This window comes from Protopterus annectens, chromosome 10.part0 (assembly GCF_019279795.1).
Source record: "Protopterus annectens isolate FY-2018-M chromosome 10.part0, PAN1.0, whole genome shotgun sequence".
Classification (NCBI taxonomy): domain Eukaryota; kingdom Metazoa; phylum Chordata; order Ceratodontiformes; family Protopteridae; genus Protopterus; species Protopterus annectens.
In genome coordinates, this window is record NC_056744.1 from 1,501,297,167 (window position 1) to 1,501,323,325 (window position 26,159).

Consider the following 26,159-nt stretch of genomic DNA (forward strand, 5'->3'; position numbering starts at 1 on the left):
ATGAATATATAAACCAGACCTTACCATGTCATACACATATATGGTTAACCCCTCACTCTCTCATGTGTATTTATATATAATTAATGAGCATGTATGGTAAGCACTTCTTCTGTGGCAAGGATGAAAAGTCACTTATGTGAAATAATATGTTTTGTCTATGTTGCATAGGTTTGAATCCCACTTTGTACAAATTAATTTTATCAGGGAGTAAAACCACCCAAAAATGTATCAGGTCATATAATTCATACCCCCAATAAATGTCTGCAAAGTTAAATCAACTAACAGGTACAGCAGCAACCAATCCATAAAGTAATGCCAACTGTCAGATTAACCTTCCTATTTCAAAAAATACATTCTCTCTTTTTGGCACTGTTCTTTACTTAGCATCACACAAACACAGATTTTTTGTTGGTTTGTGCATTAGCATTAAATGTGATAGCATGCATTGGTGAGAAAACATTCAGTTGTTGCTGTGTGCCCTGAGTAGACATGTATGGAGGTAGAAGGGAAGGTGTCCAATGCATGGCTCAAAGGTGGCGTGTCAAGGAGTCCAGAATTTTTATTGGACTCCTTATAAAATGCCACAGCTGAAGGCTGCTGCAGGGGGATTATACCATGTCTCAGTACAAATCTGGGAATTAGAATAATCTGCCAAAGGCTGTCTCCAGTGCAACTAGCATTCCACACACTGGAGAGCAGTGTAGGCACCACTTTAATGACCTTCAAAGGCATACACAAAACCAGTGAATGGCTGAGTTTAGGACTGCTGGCATCTCACAGTTATGTAAGTATACAGATAAAAAGAATGTAAATGAAATAGAAAGTTGCATATAGACAACACTGGTATGCATAATGCTCTTCTCTTGTTCTCTGCTTTTCATTCTGCAGCCAACCAGGGCATAACAGCAAACAGGTCATCCCATGCTGAGCATTTAGAAAGACTGATGGATGCAAGGAGTATGCATGCAGTCCAACATAACTATTGTTTTATGTAAAGTATTATTCTTCTATACAGTATTAGCAAATTAAGTATGCATATCTTAACTGTAAAATCAATCATACATGTTTCAGTGTGTAGCACAAGCCAACTGTAGGAGTCAATTCTAATACTGTAGTTAGACATTGTGGTTTCAAATACCACAAGTAGCAAATATATAGTACAATCATTTAAAAAATATTACATAATAATTTAAACAGAAGTGGTATAAATGCCCTGATGTTAACTTACTCTGTATTATTTGACCAATCATATGTTCATAGGTTCTTAGGTTCATAGGTAGGTACTAGGCTATTGGCCCTAGGGCCTATATAAGCCTAGCCAAAAGGTACCCTGGCTTTCGTCACCCAAGAAAATTATTTTCCTGTGCCACTGTTGAGCAGAGCCACAGAAGTGATCCCCGGGGTGAATTTCCTATCTCCCATCCAATCATCAAGATTTTTCTTGAAGAGTGCTAATGAAGAGCTTTGTTTGATATAGATAGGTAGTTTGTTCCAGAGTATGGGAAGTCTCTGGGACAAGAATCTATCCCTCCATCATGTTCTGCTTATTGTGGTGACAAGGTTTATGTCCCTAGAGCATGTAGCTCGGAGGGATTGGGATTTCTTTAAGTGGAGCATGTCCAAAAGCTCTGGGTTTGACATAGCTTTGTGTGTTAGGCAGAGATCACTTCTGAGTAGATGATATGCGACGGAGTAAAGCTGCAGTTTTTTGAGATGGTCTGCATAGGGCATCTGTTTGAGGCCGATAATCCTCTTTGTGAGGTATTTCTGTGGCTTTTCCAGTTGTTGTAGATGTCTTGTGAAGTACATACCAAAAGGGGTGTTGTACTCTATAATGGGTCTAATGAGTGATGAGTACAGGGGAACAATGACCTCTTTTTTCCTGGATGAGAAACCTTTTGTGATGAGGTGTGCCACATAGAAGGATTTCCTGACTACTGTGGTGATGTGATTATTAAAGGAGAGACTGCTGTCCACCTATGTCCCAAGGTCTCTTATCACACTTTCAGTGTTAAGTATACTACAGCCTATGTGGTAGTTCATGGATACAGAGTTTTTACTAAAAGGGAAGACAATGCACTTTTTGGCATTGAGCTTGAGGCCATGGCTTTGACACCAGGCATCTGACTCAGTGTAAAGATGACTTGGAGTAATCTTTAGTTATAGTTTGTAGTTGTTAAAAAGTATACTTAAATGGAAAAGTAGAAAGAAATTATTTCTATTGTACAAATTTATTGCATGTCACATACAATGGTACTAATTATCTCTTTTTTTCTCTCACCCCAACCCTTATCTCTCTTTTTTTATTTTTATATGTGTGGTCACAACATTTTGATGTCATCAGTTTTTGACATCTCATAAAATGCTTTACAGCACAAGGAGTTAAGGCAACCATTGTGGCTCAGCCTGCCCCCATCCACCAGTTAGCATTACCTCAGCAGCTGGTGCAATGGTACCCTCTGGCACTATTGGCGGAGGTGTGGATTATTTCACCTGCCAGAAGATGTCAAACTTGGTACATGAGGTTGTGGAAAACACCATTGGTGCACACCTCCACCAGATGGAGAGGATGGTCTCTATTATGGTGAATAAACAAAGATGACAAGCACTCTGCAACAGCCAGCAGAGTAAGGGGATAGTGATGACAGCTGTGAGGGGTGAGGACTAGATTCTCGCTATCTCAATGGTTGACAGGCATGGGCATCAAGTGTTCTCTTTTCCCAGTCATGGTGTCCCCAAATCTGTTGTGTCTCTCACTGTCTCTATCTCTATATCTTGTCTTGTTTGTCCTGTTTGTCTGCATCCACTTCATTACCCACCCAATTTACCTGACCCTGATATACCTACATCCCTTACCCAACATTCCTCTCTTACTGAAATAAAATAAAAAAAATGGGCACCTGTCTCACAAAAGAAATGTCATTCCAAACATAGCTCTCCACTTCGAATATGTACCTTCTCAACATAATTGATTCAGTCCAACTGACTATACAACATGATTGCATTGTTGTCATCCCTCTTTGTTAAGGTGACAGTCCAGATTCAGACAATATACTATACATATTTTCATTATGCACTGTTGAAGAAGTGGATGGCTGTGGTTCTTTCCTACATCCCTCTTACACATTCTTATATAATTTTCTACTTGTTCTTCCCCCTGCTTGCCCCCCATTTCACCACTTTCCTATCTACCTCATTTAAAATGTTCAAAAAATAGAATCACACACTACACACATGGCAGAAACATCCCCTAATGAAGCCCTTCACTTTTTGTTTTTGTGTTTGTGCGGACTTTTGCATCGAACACCAATGCCAAGCAACTGTGAATGGCTCTTCCCATCATATGACATGGTGCAGTTAACTCTGTCTAATGCTGTTTAAACCTGCTGGACTAGGGAAACATATAGTTATAGAAGATTAAAAAATTATTTCATTACATTATGAGTACATATTTAAAAGTACCAGATACAGCTGGATTCAGACCATGTGTCATGGAATGCTGCTTAAACTCGCTGTGCTAAGGAAACATATAGTTACAGCAGATTAAAGAATTATTTCATTACATTATGAATACATATTTAAAAGTACTAGACACAACTGGATTCAAATCTTGTATCACCTGGGCTCAAAAGAAATATCTCAATGCACGTACACCTGCTGCAACAGAATCAGCTAAGTGACAGGTGTGTTTCTTACACTCAGTGTTATCCAAAGTGTTCACTACCACCCCCCTATATTTACCATGATTACACTGAGTAAAACAAACCAATAGATCTCTCATAATTCAATCAATGAAGCAGAGCCCCGCATTTGCTCATCGCTTAACTATGTGGAAATGTGGTAAGCAGTATAAATACTTTTTTAAGGTTAGACAATTTATGACACATTTTTGATATGAACTATTTATGAACACCAAAGTATCTGTTAGATCTGTCTATCATAGCTAATATGGATAAGTACTTCTCAAGTTCAAGTAGGAGTCTTTAAATGTGTATCTCACATGTGCACACCAGCTGCATGATGATCTGCTATGGGAAGTGCACATTATTATGTATTACTTATGTTTACTGACCAGTTAGTCTTCATCCCATCTAAGTACTTGTAAAAACACAACTAAAGAGAAGACACTTTTTAAGGAAATAATATATATATATATATATATATATATATATATATATATATGTGTGTATATATATATGTATATATATATATATATATATATATATATATATATATATATATATATATATATATATATATATACTGTAGTCATGTGTTACCTGCACCCATGCACTTGAAACTTGGTCTCTCTGTACTTCTTTCTAAATATATCAACTATACTACAGAAATAAATAAAAAATGCTTTCTTATATATCATGTACATCTTTATACCGACAATACACATTCAGACTTTCCAATCCTTATAGTAATGTGGACAGCTGTTTGCATATAGTTTGTAAAGTTGTCTGTTAAAATATACCTGCACATAGGAAACGCAACAACAAATACTACACTTTGCACACTCATCAATTTGGTAATATTCAAAACTTCAATATCTTGACATTCGTACATGGCTAGCCATCCATTTCATACAGGCTCCCTTCATATTCTCTCAAACATCCAGTGATGATGCCATCCACTATAAATTGTCCATCATTGTAAAAGTCAGAATTGTGCCACGGTGCTTGTATTAAGTATTGATTTTTGTAGCTTCTGTACCTAGTTAAATACGGGTTCTAATCTCACTGCAGTCAACTTGTGTGCATGTCTAGTCAGAAAAGTGTAACTGTGTATCCTAAAGTCATCAGTACCGTCCCATGGAGTACCAGTATTTTGACAGTTGTACATGCCTACGCATCCATTTAATTCAGGCCTCAAAACATCTTCTCTCAAACATCCAATGACAATGTCATCCACTATAAATTATCCTGTAAAAGTCACACTTGTTCCATGGCACTTGCATTAAAGGACCAGTATGGGCAATTAAAAAAAACATATATTTTTATCTAGTCATGAATTTCTGTACCTCACAAAGCTGCTTGCCACAAAATAAGTATTCATTATTAATGTTATTGTATTTTATCCTTGTCTGTCCTCATGAGGGCAGACATTCTGATAAGAGTTTTTTTTTTTCCTTTGTAAAGCTAAACCTATCCCAAAATGCAATATGACAGCCCTGACTGTGAGAAAAAGTAGCCCTACCAGTTGTCAGATTATAGACTTCCATTAATTAAAATGAGAAACTCGAAAATAACTGCCACGTTTAAGAGTCTGCAGATCAAGTGTCATTGACTGGTCTGCACTGAGTTTTATAAATGTTGTTCCCACTAATGTACTACCAATTCTCTATAGAAAAGCAAATAACAAATCATAGAGATAAAACCGACTTCTTACTAAGAGCAGTTTTGTTACTTGCAGTTCCTGACCAAGATACTCCTCCCATCTCCCCTCCTTCAATGAGCCAGAGTTTCATATTTCCAGCTTGGTTAGGTTTAACTACTTAGTTAATTGCATGGCAGTAGACATCAAACAAATCACAGCCTGGTATACCACTAAAACTGTTCCTTCATCAGTTTCTTTGCTCATAACTTTTGATTAGCACTTTCTCAGGGACTAGGAGTTAAAAAAACACAGAAACATCAATCCACAGTTTAGGCCAGTATATCAATTTCTTAAAATATGAAAAAAATATATTTACTTGGATTGCTTGCTGGCTGTTTTCATGGCTATTTTTGCATAGTAATTCTGTCATTGCATAACCTGAACCATCTTAAGTAATGCCAGCCTAATAAAATAAAATAATTTTGTTTTTTCTTAACAACAACCTCCCAAGCCTCTTATAAGACCCAGTAGCTTCTGTTATGATTGCTTCATGCTGCTTGTCTTAGTTGTACAGTTGCAAGCATATCTATCAGCTCTCAGCACAGACTCATGTAGAAACCTTCCAAATAAGAAACTTTTCATATTAGCAGTGCTGCTAATTTAGTAGGCTCACAAAAAGGACTGAGCGAATTTGGATCCCATTTATGAAACCGAGTTGTAAAGTGCAACAAATGTCATTATTTGTTCATGCAAATCCCACATCTTATTCAAAAATGATTATGTCAGAGCAAATGTGTAAGCCAAAGGTAGAGACACTGGTGTGGACTTTAATAATGCATATATACATTTTTTTCAATTTTAAATAAACAGACCTTCCGAAATATACATGTGTAGACCAAATATTTATATGGAAATACAGAGATGGCGCTCACATAATATACTGTCTGCATGTGTGTGTGTGTGTATGTGTATATATATATATATATATATATATATATATATATATATATATATAATATGTATAAACACGCACACACACACACACACACACACACACACACACACACACACACACACACACACACACACACACACACACACACCTCATCAGATAGTAAGCTAGTGAATACTCTGCTGAATTCAAAGGGACTTTAATGTCAAATGTAATGAAACTGTTATCTTTCACAATTGTTTATGTATTAAATTATCCCTCCCTGCATCATTCACCCTTCTGATCTCATATTCACTTTGTTGCCCTCTTCTTCACTCCCTATTTCTTTTTCCCCAATGATTTGTACATCTTGTTTATATGCAAACATCAGTTTATAGTACTACACTCACTGTGTTTGGTACAGTAGTACTAATACATACATGTATGCCTTTTCAACAAATGCTCTATATTTTTATTTTGAGTTCTACACAGTATATTCTGTCTGTTGTGACCACCTTGGATAAATTGAAAACAAGCACTAGTTAAAAAATGTAAAACAATTAAAATGAATCTCTTGGGTGTACAGAAAACAGGTGATAACATTTAGTGTATTGATTGTCACTCATTTTTTCAAAATGCACCATTATTAAGGCATGTGAGGAAGCTGCCTTGGAGTAAGCATATGCATATCAAAAGGCACTGATGAAGTACAGAGGAGAAAGCACTCTGTGGAGGTGACAAATATTAATGAACAAACATGACTGCATAGGATTCAAATTGAATTGAATATCTGTGAAGATTTTTGATACAAATAACATTACAGATAACACAGCAAAATTTCTTCTGAAGTGCAGGGTTGACATCTCCTTACTTCAGCAGTAAACACAAGAGTCATATGTCTCTGAATGACTTCAGAAATCATAACGTGTGAGGGCAGTTGAATAACTATGACTGAGAGTGTTTTCAGTAGGAATTTAGAGGCATTGTAAGGAAATGTCAGTGATTCCATCTGAAAGGCAACTGCAGACATTGTGACTCCTATGTAAATGAGTGTGCTTGATTTTTGAAAGAGACAACAGAAGAATAGGTTTGAAAAAGTAATGGGTTGGCAGTTAGCTCACTGGTAGCCATGAACCCCCCCCCCCCAGTGATGTCCTAATTGTGTGATGACTCTAGATAGACCTTAGTTCAAAGGAAATAAATTGTATTATCAGACTGGGGCATGTGTAAGAAAAGACATGTATTTTGATTAGGTTTTGATTTAAAATTCAAATACATCATCATTCTATCAGAGAAATGTGTGAATATGTACTTAGACAATTATTTAGCATATGGACATATGCTTTCTGTGTCTGCCTGTTAGGGGTGATGGTTTCTCTCCTGAAGGAGAACAGCCTTTCTCCCAGCATGACTTAAAGAAGCTGATGCCAATGTGCGTCAACAACTAAATGCCTGATAGGGAACACTAAATGAATTCTGGCATGTCTGCTAGAGGCACTCCACTGGCTGGCCCTAGACATCAGGCATAATGTAGAACAATTGTGGCCCTCTGGGTTGTCCTGGCAGCAAATCATGCAGGTGTACACCCTCCCTTATGTATCTTTTCTTATTTGTTGTTTGTTTTTCAACTCTCTCCATCGCCATTTGATACCTTCTGTGTATCTGTGGCCATCTACTATCTTCCCCACATTTTGTGTGTATACCACCCCTGTCTGCCTGCCTGTGTTTCTGTACTATGTTTGTCTGCCTGCCCCTGCTACCTGGCCTTCTCCCCCTACCCTATCTTATCCTGAGCAATCACACTGTACCTTCTCCAACATTTCCTTTTCTTATAAAACTAAAAGGCTCTTTCCACATCAAATAGAAGGTATCCTTCCTTCTACTCATCTGTCATACCTTATCATTACCCTTCTGTGTTCACCTGTGCTTGACCTTCTCTCCATTCTTATTTTTCTATCTACCTGCACACCAACCTTGGTCTTTTTCTGCTGAAGTATGCATGTGGATAGATACCGCTATGTGGAGCCAACTACATAATGTAGCAATGAAGTCACTGAAAATTATTACATAATAGAACTCTACTGCAATAGGGTAGACCACCAACCTGTACCTGTCACATAACATGGTACTAACCCATACAGGATGCATCCAGATGCTAATTTAATGTATATCAGTGAAGCAGCACGGCAATAATAGTGTTCTACTGATTGAGTGATACATGCTTTTATTATATGATCTAATGTTACTATAATCAGGGTAAAATCATCTCTGAAGATTACTGCTATCACTAGTAACATGTCACGCTGATAGTGGAAGCAACCAAAAAGCTGTAAAGTTATTAAACAACTGATCATAACATGTTATTTATGCCCCTGTGCCATGGTTTCTTTCTTTCTGCTTATTTATCTTTATTAACAGGTGATAATCAGTCTTTACAGAAGTATTGCAAATTCGTTGTATTATAATTGGCACATTAACCTTATCAAGGAAGTTTTTTCCATTTCCTCTTCTGTTGTGTGATTTTACATAAGTAATATATATCTACAGATAGAATGATAGATAGATATATATAGATAAATATAGTTATACTGCTAGACATACATCGATATAGCCATTACTAATAGTCACACACAAAACATCCCATCACAAGTACCTATAATCACAAAACACAAAAATTCAAAATGAAAAGAAAGCAGTTTCCTGTTTTGGACTGTTAAAGTGACAAATAATATATATATATGTGTGTGTGTGTGTGTGTGTGTGTGTGTGTGTGTGTGTGTGTGTGTGTGTGTGTGTGTGTGTCTATTAGACATAATTTGACTAAACAGTGATAGTCTTGGGAAAGGGTATTTAATATTTATTTGTCTAGGATTAGTGTTGGGGTTGGGGCAAGGGTTAATACAAGGATTGGGTAGGGTTAGGGTTAGCACACGTGTATGATAGATAAAGTTGGTAGTGTACTATTACACAAGATAGACATAGAACACTGTATTTGTACCATCACACAAAAAAAATTCTAAGACTATCATCTTACCTAGCCCTTACATTAATATCAACCTGGAAATACTGTCTCACATGCATGCACACACACACACACACACAAACATACAGTCTCACATACACATACACATACGCACACACACACACACACACACACACACACACACACACGAGACTGATAGAAAGATCATGGGGATGCAACAGTTAATTTTAACGTACATGACTGATAAAAAGATCATGGGGATGCAACAGTTAATTTTAACATACAAGACTGCTAAAAGGATCATTGGGATGCACCAGTTAATTGCAGCATACAAGACTGATAAAAAGATCAGGGGGTGCAACACTTAATTTCAACATACAAGACTGCTAAAAAGATCATGGGGATGCAACAGTTAATTGCAACATACAAGACTGATAAAAAGATCATTGGGATGCACCAGTTAATTGCAACATACATGACTGATAAAAAGATCATGGGGATGCAACAGTTAATTTTAACATGTATGACTGATAAAAAGATCAGGGGGATGCAACAGTTAATTTCAACATACAAGACTGCTAAAAAGATCATTGGGATGCACCAGTTAATTGCAACAAAAATATCATGGGGATGCAACAGTTAATTTTAACATACAAGACTGCTAAAAGATCATGGGGATGCAACAGTTAATTGCAACATACAAGACTGATAAAAAGATCATAGGGATGCAACAGTTAATTTTAACATACATGACTGATAAAAAGATCATGGGGATGCAACAGTTAATTTTAACATACATGACTGATAAAAAGATCATGGGGATGCAACAGTTAATTTCAACATACAAGACAGATAAAAAGATTATGGGGATGCTGCAGTTAATTTTAACATACAAGACTGATAAAAAATCATGGGAATGCAAAAGTTCATTTTAACATATAAGACTGACAAAAAGAACATGAGGATGGAACAGTTTATTTTAACATACGTGACTGAATGATCTGGCATATTTAAAATGGAAAGCAGGAGTACTTTGAGATGTGTATATTACTAAAATGATCACATTAATCACAAACTCTTAAGGAAGCACATAATGTAAGAAATCATAGAAATTTATAGTTTGAGTGTCTGCACACAGTTCTAATGCGTGAACTTTTTGTACCTCTTATTGGAAGTTACTTAAATCCGTTGTGATGACACTTTTGCAATCATTACAGTTCTATGTCTAGTAAATATTTATGATTATTTTTGTTCTGATATTGTAATCTTATGTGGCTATGGCGTAGGTGTGCACAATGATCTAGCATTCAGTGCCTTAGAGCTAGTTCACACGGATAGTTCGGAAATAGCTGAAGCTGACTTTGTGGATTAATCTTAAAACAATTAATTACTAAAGAACATGCTTATTTGTACACTATACTGCAGCAACAACTAGAAATATATGCAGATTTCTATGAAATAATTCAGACTGATTCAACCTAAAGTAAATGTGCAAGGTTTCAAAGTGTTAATTTGTAAAATCAGCAACCCTGAGAGCTTCTTAAAATTTTTCATTATGCCTTGTACCAAATTATATGTGTATGTATATTCCTTTGTTCTTTATAATTTAGCTCTGTTGTCATTGCATTTTTGTACACATTTCCTCAAAGTGGTTGCTTTTGGGAGTCATTATTATTATTATTATTAGTAGTAGTAGTAGTAGTAGTATTTCTTTTTTGCTCCTGATGAGTGCTTTCCTACAAATACTTAATAATCTAGCCCTAATTAAAAAAAATTATACCAAATCCAAACAGCTTCCCTGGTTGTCAAAAGACACAATTATACTAAAACAAAGGGACAGAGCCTGGTATCTCTTTCAGAATAATAGAAGTAAACAAATTCTCATTACCTACCAACAACTTTGAAATCAAACCAAAAAACTAATTAAACAATACAAGAAAACCTACTTCCAAACAAGTCAGCTAAAATACCAGAAAAATCCCAAAAGATTCAGGCAAACAATCAACCTCCTTCTCAACCCAGGAAAACCCACTACCCCATCCCCAACTCTGACCAGTTCAAATGATTGCATTTAACTCCCATTTTATTAACTCAATAACCTCTCTACTAAACAGAACCCCTAATATGCCTCTGTCTATACCTCACACCTCCAACAACAATTCTACCCTCATCTATCTCATTTCTTTCCAAACAAGTTATGTTAAAAATCCCATTTCTAAGCTACAACCCTGCATACTACCTGCAGACCAGCTACCTGGTGTCTTTCTACAACTAGCTGCTACTTCCTCACTTACCCTATATCTATTCTCATTAACTGTTCTATCTCAGAACAGTACGTACCACTCCTCTGGGAATTATCTCATGGCATACCCTTACATAAAGGCGGTCCCTCTACTGATGTATCCAATTACAGACCCACAGCCATTTTGTCACCACTTGCTAAAATCTTAGAAAAATTTATACACAAACAGATCTCAGACCATTTTCTGTCAAGTAATTTATTGTCTAATACACAACATGGCCGGTACAGCTCTAATTAGCTTTACTAATACCCTAAATCAACTCAAAAACAAAAACCAGCTCATCTCTGCTACCTTCCTAGATATGTCAAAAGCATTTGACACTGTATCTCATCAAATACTTCTCAATAAACTGGGTTTCTACCACTGCAGCTCTGAAGCCCTAAGCTGGTTTCATAGCTACCTGTTAGATAGGAAACAAGCCACTTTATGGGACAATAAACTCTCACCCCAGCTCCCTATATGTGCAGGAATCCCACAAAGATCCTTGGCCCACTTTTATTCACAATTTTTACCAGTGACCTAAACTCCTCAGCAAATCCAGTCTCAATCATACAATATGCTGACAATGCTTCCCTAATCTGGTCTGCCCGTTCTATCAAGAAACTCAAAGAAAAAAACTCAGGCAGCCCTCCACAATATTGAAAACTACTTAACAGTCCATCAACTTATACTTAACCCCAATAAAACCAAGCTTATAGTCTTCTTTAATGCCATGACAACAACCAACCAACCACCTATCTCAATTTCCTCCTCCAATGTCACAAAAATAGAACCCACTGACAATACAAAACTTCTTTGTTTTACAATCGATAGTGGACTTAAGTCTGACAAACACCTTGCACTAACAATTGAAAAGGTTTATGTCAAACTGGGCTTTTGCTCTAGGGCTAAATCATATCTTCCTGACAATGCTAGACTTGAAACAGCCAGAACCCATCTCTTATCTTTCCTGTTTTACTGTTAACAAATATTTACCAATCTTCATAAATCTGAACTGAATAGCCTTGAATTTTGCAGAGCAAATTAGCCAAATCTGTCATTGATCAGTCTCAAAGATCTCACCATTGCACTGCCCTTCTTGCATTTGAACTTCTATTGCAATTGTCATATGTACTAATGTATAATTATATAATCTTCTTTGGAGCTTTTCGCCCTGGGTCTTCACACTGAAAACAAGCTTTTGGCCCAGTTGGACACTACCCAGTTATCAAATGTAAATAAATAAATAAAATGTCTTGTGACAATCAAACTTCATTTCTGTTCTGGCCTTTCCTTTTCTCACACACAAGTGCCCAGTCACCCATTCATTCTTTTAAGGTCAAAGGACAAGAATATAAACAGCGCCATCATCTAGCAGAGATTTTTCTTTTCTTACCATCACCCTTCCTTCCTTCTGTACATGCTGCAACATCTGGACTTAATCACATTTTATCCCTTCCAGCTACCCACTCCATGCTTCACTTCTACTTCTAATTCCCTTTGTCTCCAGTCCAGACCGAGATCCTAAATTTATTATTCTTTCATCAGTCTCTTCACATATTTTGTACATTTCATACAAAGAAAAAAAGCTTAATTTTTATCCTTCATGTTTCTCTGTCATTCACTTTACTTTCTTTATTCACATCAAATCCTTAGCAAATCTAGCCATATTATGTACATATGCACAGAGATCAGCTGTTTTGCACTTATATCATCTTCCCTTAATCTTTTCATTCAATTTAATATAGTCCAGCAATGAGTAATTATATTAACATTTAAAAGTAAAAGTTAAAAAGACAGCCCCCAGGATTTAATAAAATCTGTGTAGGCACAATGTAGAGCCTACATGGAATGTATCCATGTACATGGCCACGGTCCCCTTCGGCAGCTCGACATGCATATTTATGATGGTGTGTTGTTGAGGGATAGCTGAGGAACATGGATATTGAATCAGTGTAGGGAGAAGTGTAAAGGCTAACCATGGCTGCAGATGAGTGTGAGGCTTCCTGCAACGGTCGCTGCTATTGTAGTGATGTGAAGTATCTCAAATGTGTAACATGTCATTTCAATGATGCGTTATGTGTCCCTGTTTTTTTTTAATACTTTTTTTTGTACTGCATGTTTGAATGGTGCAGCACAGAGTGCAGCAATGCCAAGCTGTGCTCACATATAGACATCTGACACATGCCAGACATCTAAAGGTACAAACCGGATGTAAATAATTATCACAATTACATTTTTTCTTTTTTTTTTTAATGTATGTTTGCACAGCGTGGAGCACAGCAGAGCCAAGCAAAGCTTATACATGCAAAACTGACACCTGCCAGACATTTAAAAATAAAAAAATGGATGTAATTAATTATTTATTTGTTTATAGGTATGTTTAAGCATGTTTGAATGATGCAGCATGGAGTGCAGCACTGCTCACAGGTATTTCAGTGGTACATGTGAAAGTATACTGGATTTCCTAATATCCATGCAACTAAATTTGTAGAGTCATGGATTTATGTGTAGTAGGTCCAGGGTTAGAATACATGGAAGGACAAACATATATTTATTTTAGTTCTACATGTTATGAACACAATTTTAATATATGGTTCCACTGCACTCTGATGCACTCTGCCCAACTGTGCTTAAACCTGCTAAGCACCACACAGACATGTTAAATCTAGCAGTGTTTGCACAGTGCTCAGCTTTGTTAAAACCTTGATTGTGCGTGTTTCTGTGCTGCTCAGCTCTGCTTGGCTGGATTGTGCACTGCTAAGCAACACAACACAACACTTTTTTGAATGTTGCTTAATGATGTGTAAGAGTGGTAAAACAGCCTATATAAAGTGTACTACGTGGAAATTCTGCAGAATCCATTGGAGTTCAATCATCTGTTAATATGACTGGTGGTGTTGAGGAAGGTATGTGCTTTCAGTCACAGTGGTGGGGCCTTCAGGAGTCCAAGGTCATGGTTGGGCTCCATGTCAAAAAACATGCTGACAGGCTGCTGCAGGGTGGTTTCCAGGGCTCAGAGTATAAGGTTATGACCTGGGACTGGCTGGCCAGAGAACTCACCAGTGTTACTAGTATCCCCTACACAGGTGAGCGGTGTCATCATCACTATGATGACCTAAAAAGATGAAAGATGGGAACCTTGGACACCTGGGTCCAAGAAGTGAGAGCAGAGAATTCCCCACAAATATTTAAGTACTTTTATCAATATGTAATCTGAATGTCTGCAAAACTGCATGCATAATGGTGTGTCTCTCTCCCAACAGCTGCAGCTGAGAGAGCTTGCAATGTCAAGTTTCATGCCAAGCACCTGGCCAGGTTGCACCGTGAGTGTGGTAAGTATGGATGTATTATGCCAACTGTAGTGCAATAAGTAAAAAAGAGTAAAGCATTATTTATTTATTTATTTTTATTTTATTTATTTTATTTTACATTTGTTAACCAGGATGGTCCGACTGGACACATGTACATTTTCAGCGGAAGCCTGGGGAGAAAATCTCCAAAATAAGTAAAATTTTGCACAATATGTTAAAATACAGTATACAGAGAATTTTCAAATAATATGTTAAAATACAGTAATATTAACAATAAAGTCTATATAAAAACTCTGTAGTACAATAAAGGTGTAATTTGAGCTGTAGTGCAATAAATGTGGAATTAGAGCTTGAGTGCAATAAATGAATAATAACAACTGTAGTTCATTACAAACAAAAAACACTACCAATAACAGCAAGGAAATGATGTACAACAGAATTGTCTTGTCATAACCATTACAGTAGAGCTGTATGCATTGTGTCTGTAAGGAAAGGCTGTTGCAGTAAAGTATAACACTGTAATAGCTATAGAATACAATTATAATGGCTGCAAAATATTTTGCTTAACACATAGTACTGTTCAAGGCTGTCTCGAGGCCAATATCAGTCACATAATGCTCTGTCATCCACATACTTAAGGGAATAAATGTATATGGGTGAGTTAGCCCACTCCATGAGCTGATGTTGTTTGTTGACTTCACATGTATTTCAAACCATTAACAATAAAATGTGTACACCTGCATTGTTGATACTGTAATAAAGTTTACATACTATTTGTGTTATGCTTGTATCCCTTTCATGTGCATTCTACTGTCACTGCAGTCTAGCATGACACTGTAGAAGTACTACCAAGTCATAGTATGGTTCCAGGTGAGCTCTAGGCAAATATTACTCATTCAGTAATGAGCAGTGACTGAGTACCTCAGTTTGTTAAATGCTCTGTAAATAGTACATTTTGCAACATACAGTCCATGGTTAGAATCCAGTGGTATGTAGCAATAAATATTACAGTAGCAGTCACGTAATGCTCACAATGTCTCTCTTCACAGGATCTACAGATAAATGAGTGAGGTAGCCCATAATATGAGTAGATAATTGTGTGTTTAGATGTCACAGACTGTTAAAATCAATAGGAAGAATGTGTTCCTCAGCAATGTTCAGTCAGAAATAAAGCTGTGTAATCCTGGTATGGCTATACTCCTAGAATGTCAATTCAAGTTGCTGCAGTCAATTAATGCATTCTATGCAGATGTCCCCTGCAGTCACAGCTATTTGGTTCTATTCCCATGCCTGCCAACCAAGGCATGACAGCTGGTTAGTGTCTCTACTGTACACATACAGTACATGTCTCTCAAGTGTCACAATTTCACGTACTATAATTACTATTGCATAAAGTAGTACAAACTCAGGCCACAGAACACCTTGGTAGTTATAAATGTCCAACTGATGTGCAAGTGTTCTGTGTTATTGTGTACCTGCAGTTGTTCTTGCTTGGCCCATAGGGTCCCGTGCAAATAGCTTGAGAGGTATGTACATGCTACATCAGCTAAAGGAGATTGTAGTCACTGTACACATAAAGACAATACAGATCTGCAGAGCAGATAGTAGTATTGCTGTCAGGGATATAACCTGCAATGTCACTAATGGACTGTTTTTTTCTCCCTCCCCTCCCCTTATCTTCATTTATTTATTTTTGTTATTCATCGGTTATGGTTTACTATTAACATATGTTGTTACATTAACTGTGTTTTTGGACACGTGTTTTATTATTGTTATGCATTGTTATGGTTGCATATTAACATATCTTGTTAAATTACCTGTTTTCTTGGCCTGTGTTGTGTACCTGCAGTTGTTATTGCTTGGCCCATAGTGTTCCATGCAAATAGCTTGAGAGGTATGTACATGCTACATCAGCTAAAGGAGATTGTAGTCACCGTACACATAAAGACAATACAGATCTGTAGAGTAGATAGTAGTACTGCTGTCAGGGATATAACCTGAAATGTCACTAATGAACTGTTTTTCTCTCTCTCCACTCCCCTTATCTTCATTTATTTGTTATTGTTATTCATTAGTTATGGCTTATTATTAAGATATGTTGTTACATTAACTGTGTTTTTGGACATGTGTTTTATTATTGTTATGTATTGTTATGGTTGCATATTAACATATCTTGTTAAATTACCTATTTTGCTGGCCTTATGCTGTAACTGTTACTCGCATGCTGTTAACATACTGACTGTTCTGTTATTTAATGTTGTGTTAAACAAAATATGCATTGATATGTAATTGGGTTATTTCCAATGTTGTGCCATACTGGTATTACTAACAATGATTTGTTCATAACTAGCCTATACTTATTGTTATACCTCAATTAACACAGCACATCAAGGTAGGACAGTTCTGGCTGATCCACTTACCTTGCCTCAGCCAGCCATGGAACTGGGTCCCAGCACATCTGGGACCCAGACCAGTGGTGCCTCCACTGCTGCCCCTGCACTACATGTGACATCGGGTAGGACCACCCTAGGGGATTGGCCCTGGCTTCCCCCTAAGAGTGGAGGCAGAGGGGATGTTGTCACCCAGGCTCAGCTGCTGGTCATGGTGTGCAGGAAAGTTCATCAGAGCTATGAACGCCTCCTGCACAGAATTGAGAGCATGCTGGCTGACCTAGTGGGGCAGGCTCACCCTTGTGCCCAGCCTCCAGCACAGCCACTCTCAGGGCAGAGAAGGATCAGTTTTGACAGTCCCATGGGTGGGACCACAAGTCACTCTGCTGCTGTCTGGAGGCACATGGGACTTGGATTTCACAACACCCTCCCAATCCAAAGTGTTCATCCCCTCATGTGTCACACATCTCCCCTGTCTGCTGTCTTATCTAACTTGTCTGTTTGCAATTGCATCCTCTCCTACCCAACTTACCTCCCCCACACATACTTATGTCCCTTCTCCAATATTTCACTCTCACCTTAAAAAAATGGGCACCTGTCCCCAAAAAAATATTGTCACATATAAAGCTCTCCATTTCATATACATGTTCACTGGGCACAAGTAATTTGGTCTAATTTGCTTGACAACACAGTTATGTTGTCCTCACCCCTCTCTCTGGGGTGGGGTGGAGAGTGAAAACACATTTACAAATCTGTCAAAGTGCACAGCTGTTGCTGTACAAGAAATGGATAACTCTGGTTCTTTCCTACACCCTTCCTGCACATCCCTTCCTGCCTTTCACTATGTTTTCCACCCTGCTTCCACATATCACCATTTTCCTATCACCTCTTTTTCTTTTCTTTATATTTTTGTAGCATGAAGCTGCATGGCACACTGAGCAGTTTTGCTTACCCCAGCTAAATGGAACTTTAATGATTAAATGTGTTTATAACATTGTCAGACACATGTACAAAATAAACACCTCTGCCATGTTTTGAACCTGAGTACCTCACACCTATACCATACCGCATTAACCTGCCAAGTCACACAAATCTGGATTAAAACATGTGTTTTTATCAAAACATTGTGATTGCCACTTACAATCATTAGGTATGTCTCAGAGGAGCTGCGCTCCACGCCGTACCGCACAAACTAGAATTAAAAACTAATGGGAGAAATGGGAGTGTACCTTGGACTCTTGTGCAATAATACACCACTCGACAGCAAAAAACATAATAATGGATGTAAGTGAGGCCTGTGATAGGAAGTAAATATGCCTGTTTATCAGCAACATGTAGAAAGTCACTTGGTAAGGCATTCAAGACAAAATACATGTTCAGCTGGGCCTCTGGTACAGACATCCATCCATATAAAGTCATGCACATACTGATGGATGTAGAAAATTTTTGTCACAGCCTGTATGTGTGCACATATATCTAGTAAGTACACCTGCTGTAGCAGTGACTCAGTAGCTCAGTCTTTTAAATGAATTACATACAGTATATTTTGTAACACATATTCCTGGGTTCGAATCTAGTGTTGTGCTGCATTTCAATTACCTTATTGTAAAAATAACAATTAATGGATCACTAATACACTCTTTATCCACACAAAGCATTGCAAAATAAATAACCACTTTTCAGTGCATGAAGTCACAGGCCTGCAGGTAGGGACACACTTCACATATCTATATAGCAGTACTATATGTTACCTAGTACTCTGTTGTTAACACAATTGTCTAACATACATACCTTAAAACACATGCCTTAATTGGAGTGTAAAGGGTACACTCACCCTATCACTGCCTCTACAACAAGACTGACACAGCTGACACAGACACACCTACAGCTTGTTGTCCTCCAAGTTGTTTACACTCTCTGCCCATGTCTACATCCTCCAGCAGCAGCTGCAGCCTGTGGTACATACAGCTCTATGTAATGGTTTCTGCTACAAACCTACCCTCTGTGAGAATGCAGTCTCCTCACCCCAGTAGTGTCCATCTCAACAGCTAAAAAAGGCACCCAGGTCTACATGAAGGCCTTATATATTGCACAGTGGTTGCATGTCATTGGCTAATGATAGTACAATTCAGCTGCTTTGGCTGCACTTAGCATTTCAGAACCACAGATTGGTTTATAGATAGTCACCTGCTGATGGGGAGCATGTTTAAAAGGTAGGCAGCTGGCTATGGGGAACTATTCTGTATGAGACCTTACTCAGACAGAGCATGCCTTTGTGAAACTTTACCAGACACACAGTTCAACAGAAGAGTACTGAACTCTAACAGGTGTGTAAAGGTTTTTATGTATAACAGGATTCAGGCGGGGGGATATACATATGGGGAATAGGGATTACAGCAGTAAGCCAGTCATAGACCTGTGGTAATGATATGTCTGTGATATGCTGCTGATGTACACCTACAGGGGATGTACAATACTCAAAGGTTGCATTGTCTTTTGTCATTGTTGGACACTGCTGTTGTTGAACTGTCCCTTCATAGCGGTTCTAATAGCATGCTGCTATTTGTCTGACACTGGTCTTATGACATATTATTGGGTGGTTGACTTTAAGGGACACTTCACCATAGACTGGAGTGTTGGGTGCATGACCATACAGCAGAAGTTCTCACGGTACACAAGGAAATACCTCACTATTCATATTATCTTTGTTGTATACACACACGTTGTATGTTGTCAAACTGTGGGGTATGACATGTGTGAGCAAACAATGGATAGTGCTGGCCAGTTTGCCCTTACCGTATCTGTACATAGTGGATGTCCACATATCTGATCCTGTAATGTGCTCCTCTTGCATTGTCTTTCAGGATTTATGTATCACAAATGACACCCTCCCTTCTCGGATGCAGAGAATGAGATAATCTTGCACTGACTAAGGCAGCGTCATGACATCCTGCTATCCAAGGGAGACATAATAGGGAACAGCGGACCTTACTGTGGTTAGACCTTGTCCATGACATTAATGCAATGGGCCAGCAGGACAGGACATATGAGCAGGTCCAGCACTGGGCAACCAATATGATTAATGCTGCACATCGATGGGCAGCAGGTATAGCCACAGTGGAAGGCCTGCAGTGGAGCAACAACTCTCAGCCACTGAGGAATTCTTGGCATACCTAGTCACACACGGTGGCTCCCACTCATCCATCACACTGTACATCATGGATGTGGGTGTCACAGTTTCCACAGCTGAGGAACATGCAGGTAAGCTTACCATGATAAGCATTGTACTACCATAGCAGTCAATGTGTCAGGCTGTAGATACTTTCATGTGCGGATCAGATTTTTGTTCCTTGGAGGGGGTGCAACCTCAGGTATACACTCTATGCAGATTGGGACCAATACAAAAAGTAACACAGTAGCTACTGCAAATGTGAGATATATGGATATATTACCTTGTTGTGCTGTAACATGTAGTGGTACATTACCTCACTCTTAGCTTTTTACAGGTCTGTCAGGTATTGTCCAAGGCCATGGTCCTGCCCCTGGTAAGTATGACACTTGTTTTTTTAAGAAACAATTATGGTCTAGTACAGTTAGGGCCATAATAATGCACTATGTACATATAATTATGTGTGTACACAGCATAGAATGTTATTAAATGCCAGTCTGTAAGAGGTACCTAAAGTTTTGAGAAGAGGTAGTCACAGGAGTGTAGTGCAACAAACAGATACACTTTGTCAGTTGCAGGTAAGAGCAGATAAGGCTCCTGGTTTATATGAGGCAAGGAATCTAAAATGCCTTGTAAAATGCAGCAGGTTGAAGGCAACTACATTAGACAGTGAAATGTGCATTTCTATATAATTGTGAAGAGAGTTGGGTTTTATGTGTTGTTTTTCAATTATAGTGTCATACAGAATTAGTAAAAGGTAAATATTACTGGTCATGTTTGACTTGATTTAATGCAAGTGATGGTTATAAAGGTCCTGAGTTGAATTTGAATTGTATTCTGGGGTCGTGCTTAATGGAAGAAGGCAGACAAGAAAGTTGTTTGACTGGTAATCCAGTTGTGGGTCCATGTTGTTATGAGTCTTGGATGCTTTTCATACACAATAGTGCAGGTATTAATGTACTACTTATTTCATTCTTATTGCAGCTGACTGTGGGGGCTGGAGTCTGTCCTGTACACAACCTGATGTCAGTGTCTCCTCAGACACTGATGATTATGTGGCTACAGTGAGACACAGGTGGGAGTGTTGGGGCTGAATCTGTCCCATAGGTAATCATCACTCTTCTGCCCCCATTGTCACCACACACAATCTGTATGACCACACATACCCCATCCCCTGAGGCCACATATATTGGACAACCAGAGGGCAGAGACATTGAACAGGAAATGTGGCAACTATGGCCTCTGTGAGTGTAGACACTGGCCATAGCCAGAGAGCTGGTAAGGTCCCACACAGACAAATTGTCCATCCACCACCTGTTGTAGGTGTCACATCACAGGTCACCCAGTACATGTTTCAGGCCATCTTGGAGGCACAGGCACATTCTGAATGGAACACCAGGCATATACTCATGGCAATGGATGTCACACAATATCACATCTGTGACAGCCTCTACTGCATTAAGCACACCCTGGAGCAGTTCGTTGATGCATTGGACAGATGGTGGGCTGAGAAAGTGTCTGTCTTCGACTGCACATTGTGCTTGAACGTGTGGATGGAGTTGAGCACTGTACCCATGGACATAGGTCAGCAACATCATCCGCTGAGAGTCCATGTGGTGATGCGCATTGATACTCCCATAGTGACATTACATCCAGCACCACAGAGAGGAGTATGCTGCCCACACTCATGGTCCTGGGTGGTCCTGTGAGGGACACAATCCCAGCAGACAGCAGTCACCATCAGGTGCTAGCACCACTTCTGACCATGGGCATGGAGTAGGATTAGAACCCCTACCTATCTAGTATTATACACTATAAATCACAGTACATATCACATGTACCACAACTTAAATATGATATTACACTGTCAGCTAGTAGTCTTAAAATTCTTAAGGTGGCTGACATCATCAGACCTTGTTGAAGAGGGTAGTGTAGAAGACAGCAGCAACTTACAGGACCAAAAAGAGCATAACCATTACAGGTGAATAGCCCATGAGGACATGTCCACTCATTTTCATGATGATACACACAAACACACACACACACACACACACACACACACACACACACACACACACACACACACACACACACACACTTTGACACAATCACACACCAAGTAGGCTGGAGTGAGATTAGAGCCCCTATCTATCACACGTGTCACACATTATGTCTGTTATATGTGTGATTGCAGGCACAGTACTTATGCATTACACAAACTAGGCCTGTGTTGACCAGCATATGTGGCCTGGAGTCTGATATTGCTTCATACTGTTAACTACATCTAGTATCCCAGCAGTTGGATAACTGTAATTATCCTAGCTATGTGTATATAGTTACCAGTATGGACATATGTGGGTGCTTCCAGTTACATAGGCAAACCAGTGGGCAAGGACAAGTTGTCCTGTCCACGCATGAGTTGCCAACATTATACAGTACAACAGCTGCTCACCTGTGTCTGTCTACATGGTGACCTCCAGCAGGCACATGGGTCTGTGAGTATGTGAGATTTGTACTGTTCCATCCTTAGCTTGGATACTTTGAGCAACAGCATGGGTATGTGATAGTGGAGATTTGCTCATCATTATTAGGGTATTTCGGATAAGACAGACATCCACACACATATTTCTGCATAGAACAGGGATGTATATATATAAATGTAGCTGCATGTGTGTATGATATATATATGTGTTATGTAGCTATATGTGGGGAGTGTATGTATCATTTTAATATATATACCTATATATATCTGTACATATCTATTTGACACTATATAGCGAAATATATACTATGCATGTGAGAGAGAGATAGTGACAGACAGACAGACATGTATACGTATATCTGTATGTATAGACATTTGTATATAACAGGTCATTTTAATGATGGGGCAACAGGATTGCAGTAATTTTAACTAAGTGTATGGGCATGCCCAGTGGGGCTGTCAGTACTACGAAGGTGACTCCAATCTACACCTATCTGTACTCCAATCTGGGATTTTGTATGTTACAGACATTAACATCAGCCCATGTTTCTACAGTCCTGCACTTCACTCAAACTGTCCACAGCATCCCACAGCTGTGTGCTGTACTTAATCTGTGACTGTGGTTGTTAATGTTACACACCCAACAGACGGACAGTCTGCATACCTCTACAATGTCCTGATTTCCATATGTCCAGAGTTTTGCCTCATATATTTGGCCTGTTCCTCATACATGTGTGGTCTTCTGCTGAATTATTGAATACTGATATCACTACATTGTACTACTCACAGGCAAACATTTGTGTTTCAGACATTATATACTTCAGAACATATGTTACAATGCAACACCTTTACTTCTAGTGACTGTCTAGGTTTATGGGGACAATATTTGAAATCTGTCCCTATGTTTGGGCCTTTGTTCCCCAGTCTTACTGGCTTTGTCCAGATTTCTTGCACAAAGAGGTATGGCAGTCTGTGAAAACACCAACATAGTATTACATCATATGCAAAAGATGTAAGTAATTCCAGATTAGAACCATCAACAGCATCATCCATGCCACTTTCCCTAGTCCACTTAGCCACTCAAGTCACCAGATGGAGATAAGTCATTCATCACACAATCAACAGCATAGATATGCACAGTGGTATCCTGCATGAGGTGAAACATACAATGGTGTGAGCAATATCTATGTTACAGCCCTGATATTGTCTGGTCCATTGATATACCATAGGTGATTTTCTGTTACAGAAGTTGTATGGGTACACTGCTGTGCTGGGGATGGGGGAACAATGGCACATGATCTGCTGGGATATACAGTAGTCCAAATATCATGTGAACCCACTGTTTAACATCTCCCTTGAGTGATGTAGTGAATATTCCAACCATGAGGCCTAGTGACTATTAATGAACACATACTACTGGACTAGGTATCTGTAGTCCCATGTGGATGTTACACCTGTCCAGTTAGCCCACTATATTCATTGCATAATAGCAGCAGATCCATACATATATGTACCTAACTTTTGGTTAAAACTATTAACATCTTTGCATGAAGATTTAGCCATGAGTAAGAACTATTTATATGCCCACTCTGAACAGACAACAACCTGGCTAACAACAGGAAAAACAATACTCCTACTTAAGAGTGAACCTGCAAGCTAGCCTAAAAAGTATAGACCAATAACTTGCCGTCCGACAATGTATAAACTATACATGGGAACTGATGCTGATAGAATTTATAGTCATGTAGAAGAAAACTCAATTATTGCAGTAGAACAAAAGGGCAATAAAAGAAAGTCAGATGGAACAAAGGATCATTTGTTGTTAAATAAAGTCATAGTGGAGAACTGTAAAAAGGGGAAGAATCAAAGTATAGCATGGACTGACTACAAAAAAAGCATTTTATAGTCTCCCACATTCATGGATAAAAGATTGCTTAAAAATGTATAAGAAGCACCCTACACTGATTGCTTACATTACAGTGGCCATGAAACAGTGGCAGATCACTTTACAATTAAGCCATGATAAAGGACAAATTATTATCCCAGGGATAAAAATTCAAACGTGGATCTTCCAGGGTGAATTGCTATTCTGCCTTGCCCTTAACCCATTTGGCTGTTTACTTTACAACTTAGGCAATGGCTATAATTTGGCTCCTAGAAAACAACAAAGTGTAAAGACTTCTCATCTTCTCTTTCTCAATGATTTAAAACTGTATAGCTCATCAGATAAGGAACTGAAATCACAACTGCAGGTTGTCAAAACTTTTTCAAATAATATAAGAATGTCATTTGGTCTTCATAAATGTGCAAAAGCAACCTTTAAAGCAGGAAAACTGCAGCACCAGGAAAATATCAGTTTGGGATAAGAATGTGATACAAAAGAAGTTAAGCAAGAGTGAGTGTATAAATATTTGGGAACTGATGAAGCATCAACAATAAAACATGAACAGATGCGAATAAAACTTCGTAAGGAATACTTTAGAAGCCTTAAATTAATCCTGAAAACAGTGTTGACATCTAAGAACAAAAAACCAAGCTATAAACCAATTTGGTCTTCCTGTCCTAACTTACAGTTTTGGAGTCTTTGACTGGCCCCATAATGTGCTGGATAAATTAGACAGGAAAACAAGAAGGATGCTTCACGTTCACCAAATGATTTATAAAAATCAGTATATTTCAAGATTATATATTTCCCATTCCAAAGGAGGGACGGGCCTCCTTGAAACTGATTACATGTATAGATCTGTAATCATGGGACTCCACACGTCTGCTGACCTTACAAGACCCAAATGTAGTAAAAGAGTTGAAAAATGAGGAGAATAAATCTAAGATGACTTCTCTGCTTAATCTAGCAGAAGCATATTGGCATCAAGTAGATAAAAGTCAGGCAGCAACTGAATGTGCCAAAAAACAAATAAAGAATATAAGGTGAAGGATCAGATGAGAAGGCAAGAAATATGGAAAATGTATAAATATAGTTGCAAGTATTGAAAACTTCTGGAGGAACCTCATGTTGATCAGGAATGAACACAGGAATGGTTAAGCAGTGATAACGAACCTTGTGTGCCAGGAGCTTTTGACACACCAAACCCCAAATAATTGAGGGCACTTCACATGAGCAATGAATGCAAAAGCAGTGTCTTTAGTAACTTGGGTCTTGGTGATTGCTGATGTCACTCAAAATGTTGTGGCGTGTGTCATCTTTGATAAGCGTGTCATAGGTTCGCCATCACTGGGTTAAGGAGAGGCAAATTTAAACAAAGAGATGAAAGGTTAATATTGGTGG